Source organism: Sciurus carolinensis, chromosome 6, assembly GCF_902686445.1.
Source record: "Sciurus carolinensis chromosome 6, mSciCar1.2, whole genome shotgun sequence".
Classification (NCBI taxonomy): domain Eukaryota; kingdom Metazoa; phylum Chordata; class Mammalia; order Rodentia; family Sciuridae; genus Sciurus; species Sciurus carolinensis.
Window position 1 is genome coordinate 149,358,371 of NC_062218.1, and position 6,570 is coordinate 149,364,940.

Genomic DNA, 6,570 nt, shown 5'->3' on the forward strand with positions numbered 1-6,570 from the left:
TGACCACAGAGAAGGAAAGGAGTGGGCAGCATTTTAGATGCTGTGGTCTAGGAAGCCCTCTCTGAAGAGGCAAAATTTGAGCTGGAACCTGATGGTAGAGAGTATTATGGAATAATCGAGAGCAAGTGCTCAGGCAGAGGGAAGATGGTGTGCACAGGTCCTGAGGAGACAGAGCTTGCAGGTGGCCAGCTGGGGGACCTGGTGTTAGGTGAGGTTGGGGCGGTGATCAGATTTGGAGCCTCAAGGAATCTGGAGAAACAGGCTTCAGAGGCTGGATTTAATTCTAAGCGACTCCAGGGTGCTGCTTCCATGTCCACCTCTCCCTTTCTCAAGCACATTTCTTTCCCTCTTCCTGTGCCAGTTCTAGAACATCCAGGATTTGCTCCAGCCTCAGCAGCAATCTCTAAATTCTTAATGACTCAGACCACGTGGACTACAATAGGCTGTTAATGGTCTCCAAGTGGAGGCCCGAGGCAATAGAGACCAAGCTCTAAATTAGTTTGTGAGCATGTCAGTAGGAGATGGAGGCCGTCCACTCTGTTCTGCCCAGAGAAATGTTCTTTACAAACACAAGGTGTTCCTCATCAGCTCTGTGCACTGAGTCCGAAGACCCTTGATAAAACACATCATCAGGGCAAATCCAGAGCCCAGACTCCAGAATCAGTGAACCTGGTTTGACTCAGCCTCCCTGAGTCTCTTCATCCTCATTAGAAATTATAGATAATAACACCACCTGCATCATGGGCTTGTAATATATAAGTACTTCACAGGCATGCTTTGCAAATCATCAGATTTCAATAAACTTTCACCATTACTATTTTTATTACATACCATCATAAAAATCCCAACTCTTCCTTAACACGCATTTGTACATTTATTGCTTTCAAAATCCTACATAATGGCTTAGTAAAGATCTGGAAAGAGGCCAGAAACAAGTAATGACCAATGCCTGCATGTTATAGGCTCTCCATACAGGCGATTCATTTACGAGCAGTAGGTGGCAAAGGCCAAGGCCACCTACAACAGGCTACCTGTTCATCAGTGTGAGGACAAAGCCAGGACCACAGAGCATCACCACTGGCTTCAATGACTTTCAGAAGTCAGTCAACTGAATGCCCAGGGCCAGCTGGCTTGGGCAAAAGGCTTCTCAGATAAAGAGGAGTGGGGGTCCCTAGAGCTGCTGATGACTGAGGACAGACAGCTTTAACCCCAGGACCCAGGGAAGGAGGTCAGAGGCAGCCTCAAAGACTCCTCTTAGGCAGTATCGCTACCCCCAGCCAGGAAGCAGTGAGGATAGCTAGGGAAAGAAGACCATCCCCATGTCTAAGGGTCCAGCAAGATGCTTACCTCTACTCTCCTTGGCGCAGGTCACACAGCTGTGGCAGGGTAGTCAGCAAGCCTTGAGATTCCTATGCTGATGAGGCGCGAGGGAGGAAAGTCGGAAAACTACCAACCCCAGCTCTCCCATCAAAGGGCAGCGACCAGATCTTCCTTTTTATATCTCGTTGATGCAAACAGCCCAACCACTTCGAGAAATGCCGCCTTCAATTTCACACACCTGAACACAGTTTCTCCGCCCTGATTTCCTCCTCTCCTGTCCTGCTGCAGAAACTTGCTTAGTCCCACCTCCTCATCCATTCTAGGCACCCTTCCAAGCCCTGTATCTCCACCCCGTCCTCTGTCCTCCTCTTCCTTCTTGGCTGCTGCAGGACTGGACTAACCAGTTCAGGCACCCCAGAGAAGCAATTTAGGTGCTGCTGTCAGCTGGTACCCAGTTGGCCCCTGGTCCCTACCAGCCTTTTTTGACCCCCGTATTATTTAGAGAGAGCACGTCAGTTAGAACCAGAACTTGGAACTTTGGCTGATCCATGAAGGAATGAAGACTACCTACTTTCCTATTTTCTCGTGCTTGATTAGAAAATTGTAGGCATGTGAAGTCCAGACATCTGAAGGGGACAGGGTATTTACCCAAATAGGCCCCAAAGAGATTCCATGTCTTCCCTTTTCAGTGTTGGGGAATTCAGCTAGGGGAGGCTGACAAAGCAATTCCTGTCTGTTATTAATGTCATAAATCTCCCCAATTAATGGCCGTTGCACTTAATCTGCAGGTGGTCTTAAAGATAAGGAGTTAATTATTCTTGGGAAATGAAAATCATCACTCAGTTATCAAATTTGAGAGTTTGAGATTTTATTTCCTTACACAGGCAAAATAATATCTCCTTCCTGATCAGAGATTGCCAGATATTAGGATTCATAGGAATTTGGGGGGTTGCTAAAATGAAGATTTCTAAGTGAAATTCAGTTTCCAGGAGGGTCCAGCAACCTGTATTTTAAAGCAATCTCCTTGGGAGATTCTGATGAGTGCTCTTGACATACTGCCTGAGAATAGATCTAAATCCTCCATTCCCTGCTTGGTATTTCTTGGTGTCTCTAAGGCCAAGTTGGAGCCCAGCTGTTCTTCATTATTTCCAACTCAATCTTCTACCCCCACCTTTGGGAATTTTACAGCTGACTCCAGAGTCTTCTTTCTCCCTTTAAATGAGATTTGTCAGAGGAGAAAGTTGAGCCTCATAGAGATTCTGTTCACTAGGAGGCTTTAGAGGGATGACATTGGACCATAATTATTATTAAGCAAAGATGCTGGTTCTCTTTCTCCACCTGAGGCTCAGATGGCACCTACTGCCACTTCCCAGTTATCTGCAAGACCCTCACAATTACCTGTCCAAAGCCGTTCCCCTCCCCCATGCCAGTCTCTCTTCAGGAACGTCTGGAGAAGAACCCAGGTGTGTTGGCCCCACAATCATTTCTTCCTCTTGCTCCAGACTGAGGTTATTTTTGTTCAGTTTCTTTATTTCTTGAGTCAGGTTTAGTTTTAAAATGAGATTATCATGCCCCACCTGCTCTCCCAAATGGAGTTATTATGCAGGCAACTTGATCCCATAGGATTCTTTGTCTATGTCAATCATTTGCACATAAGGCAAGAAATACAGGACCCATTTCATTCAAGTCTCACCTGGTAAGCACTGTGCAGGGCATCTGCTAGGCACCATGCAGGGTGTGAAAAGGACCCAGGAGTCTTCTGCTGTTGTTATTGGCATTGTTTTACCAGTGGATAGGGGCGAAGGCACAGGAGGGGAATTAAATGATGAAGACTGGTGTGGAAAAAACCCACACTTAAAGCCATCTGGACCCCAGGGGAAACACTCTGGTGGTTGCCCATCCCCGCTGCATCCGTAGCTCAGGTGATTCTGTGTGATACGATAAAGAAACTAGTAAAAATCTGCTTGCCTCCTCGGAGTTCCATGACATTTTCCCAACATTTCTTTGGCTTCAACACTCATCAAATGAAATGAATGGCAGCGTACTCAAGTGATTTTACAAACACAGACTTTGACACCAGACTCCCTGGATTCTATTGCTTGGCTCTCTTAGCTCACAGCTGAGTGGTTTTGGGCAATGTGCTTACCCTCTCTGGGGAATAGCAGTACTTCCATCACAGAGCTGTGACCAGGACATGAACTGATAAGTGTAAGAGCTTAAACATTATTGTCGAAGAGATCCTGGACATTGTTACCGTGTGTTTATTTTCACTCCAAAGGACTCCCTGTTTTCGTATCACTTGGTGTGTGATTCTCAACCCTATGTTCAAGTTCCATATTAGTTTATCCATGCATCCCTTTATGTATTCATTTAACTATTTTTGGATGAGGATGTGACATGGGCCAAGAACGGTGCCAGCTGCAGGGGTTACAAAGGTACACAAACACAACCATTGTCCCTGGCTCAAGTCCGTGGTACAGCAGATGTTGATTGAACAGCCAAAAAAACCCAAAAAAGTTGTAGAATTAAAGTTGTAATGAATACTAAGATGGAGAGATCCCTGGTGCTGTGGAAGATGTGAAAAGGGATTTGACAGGGCTGAAGGGCAAGGTTAGAACTGGGATGGAGTTAGAACCATGTGAGTCAGCGGGAGCGGCACTGGAATATTCTAGACAAGCACCACATGCCATGTGAAGTAGTCAGTTTTGTTGCAATGACAAATGATCTCCAAATCTTCGTGGTTCCACCATAGAAGTTTACTACAGGTAGGCGGTGGGTTGACTGTGGCTTGGCTTGGACCTTGGCTGTGTCTCTCATTCCGGAGCTCAAGCTGACGGGACACTCTAAGTGGGACATGCTCATGGCAACAAGAAAGATCGGGAGTACTGTCAAGCCCCTTAGAGCTTCTGCCAGGACAGAGTCTCTTCATGTCTACTTTCATTCCTTTGCTCAGAACCCATTGAGCATGCAGGGATGCTTGGTGGTCCCCCTGGGGACATGTCTACCCAGATGGCAGTGGGCACCAATGCAGTCTTCTCACAGGGAAGAGAGCAGGGATAAATAATTGCAAAGATAATAAAATCTACTGGGTTAAGGGTCTGCAGTGAAAGCAAATTTCAAAAGATCAGAGACTTGGACATCTAGAGCTGAGACAGCTATTAGGAAGTGGGTTGGTGGGTGGGAATCTGACCTTTCTACTGTGGGTGGTGGGAAAGCCTTGAGCTTTACCCATCTGACCTCTCTTCTTAGTGGTTCAATGAATGCTTTTCACATTTTTCAGGTTTCTGAAATGATCTCTGTTCATTACAGAAAATTTAGAAATGACAGATAAAAAGGAAGGGAGGAAAAAAAAAAAAAACACCACCACAAATTGCCCTTAACTTTACAACTCAGAGTGAACCATCACTGATTGATATTTTGGTGAATGTATTTCTGGACTTTTAAATACTTCTTAATATACAGGGTTTTTAAAACTAAAATTGGACCACATTCTTTTGTCAGTGGTTATGAATATTTTCCAGGTGATTAAATATTCTCTCCATTATAATTTAGTCATCGTATGGATGCACCATAATTTAATTCTCTACTATTTGGACATCTAGGTTTCTAATTTTTTTCACATTTTATAAAAATTCTTTAATAAAGTTCTTTATACTTTGCAACATCCACACAAATTCTTAGCCAAGGTGTGGTTATATTTAAGGGTCCCTGATGCACACTGCCAGCTGTCCCTCAAGAATAGTTGTAGCTAATGACCCGTAACTTCAAAGCCTGATTTTTCAACACTGATAATAATTATTTTATATTGCCAATTTTATCAGTGGAAAATATTTTGTTATATATATTTTAACTCTTTGTCCTTGTACCATGAAAAGACTCAATTCAAAATCTGGACCTTTGAACATGGTGCTTAAAATTCACTCCTGGTTCCTCTTCAGCAAAGGGTGACTGCTTTATCCTTTATGACTCACTGCAAGATTTTCCTCTGCTTTCTGCAAGAAGCCAGGAGGAAGCAGACAATAGGAACCACATGATGGTATGATGACAAGGTTTGTGTCACCTTGTCTGTCTGTGTGGAAAGGAACCCCCCATCACCACAAGGCACTCACCTTGAGCTCTGCGTGTGTTCTGTTCCATGGACATTGGTGAGGGAATGCTAAGCACAGGCAGCAAGGCCCAGTGGATGGGAAGGAAACTGCTGAGCTGATGGAGGACCCGATTGTCGAGGCTTGCATGTGGCTGTATTAATAAAAGATCGTAGAGCAAACCTCACAGTGAATGCCGCTCAGGATCTCTTTTTCAGACTGTACACACCAATCCTCAATTTTCATGGTCGAGTTTAGCAATATCTGGCTTTCTGGTTAGAAAGAAGCCCAATTACTTTATCCTTCTCTGATATTTTCTTTTGTCCACCTAGCCAAAGAACTTCTATCCTTTGAAACGTGGCCTGGTTCCTAGTGAACTTTTATTAAGGATGTGAGGGTTGTTTCCCCTCCAGTTAGAGGCCGTGCTACTGTCTTGTCAAGCTATTCTAACAATATAAATTGTACCTGAATTCTTCCTTCCTGGTGTTATGCAGAGGGGGCAAAAGCCTCAGAACACGAAAAGACCATTAACAGACATGCGACTGCATCCGTTGGGAAGGCAGGGAAAAGGCAGCCCGTGTTGACATGGTCCTGCTTTCCGGGATAGTGGGTTAAGTGCTGGAAGGCCTCCGGGGGGGCAGGGGTCTGACCATTTCCCTTCCTCTTGGCCTTGTTCTAAAACTGGCCTTGAATGACCTGTGCTATCACTCACTGTACCCTTGGCTGGAAGGAGCAAGGACTAAAGCCCGTGGAGCGTTTGTCCCACCCCCTCAAGCCTCCACACTCATTAGAGGGACAATTTCAGCACCAGTCTCATCATTGCTTCCCACATCACCTTCGGTGACTAGGATGGTTACGAGGTGACACCTAGTTGCCTTCCCAACTTGCGCCGATTATCATAGGGCCCTGGTACCCACAGGAAGTCTAACTGCTATCCCCGTTTTGCAAATATTATCTATGCCTTCAAACAAATAAGTGCCCATTTCCTTCCAGGAACAGTGGGATTTGGTTTTTAATCATTGTTTTCCAAATGAAGGCAAGGCACACCTGAACAGGTGTTCTCGCTATGAATTACTTAATTAAAACGGCTCTCAGAAGGCCTTGGAAATACCAGAGGAAGAGAGTAAAGCACAGAGATTTAATTTTGAGTAACTTCTTTATTAAA

The 6,570-nt window shown here is 44.9% G+C and overlaps 1 protein-coding gene across 2 annotated transcripts in view; it reads right to left on the reverse strand.

Annotated features, from left to right (window-relative positions):
• The window catches only part of Atp10b (ATPase phospholipid transporting 10B (putative)), a 333,470-nt gene extending 331,943 nt beyond the window's left edge, over positions 1-1,527 (reverse strand). For both annotated transcript variants that reach the window (XM_047556625.1, XM_047556626.1), the window contains exon 1: positions 1,348-1,527. The gene's annotated coding sequence lies outside the window, so the exon portion shown is untranslated. The remainder of the gene's footprint in view (positions 1-1,347) is intronic.
• Between the last annotated feature and the right edge of the window lie 5,043 nt (positions 1,528-6,570).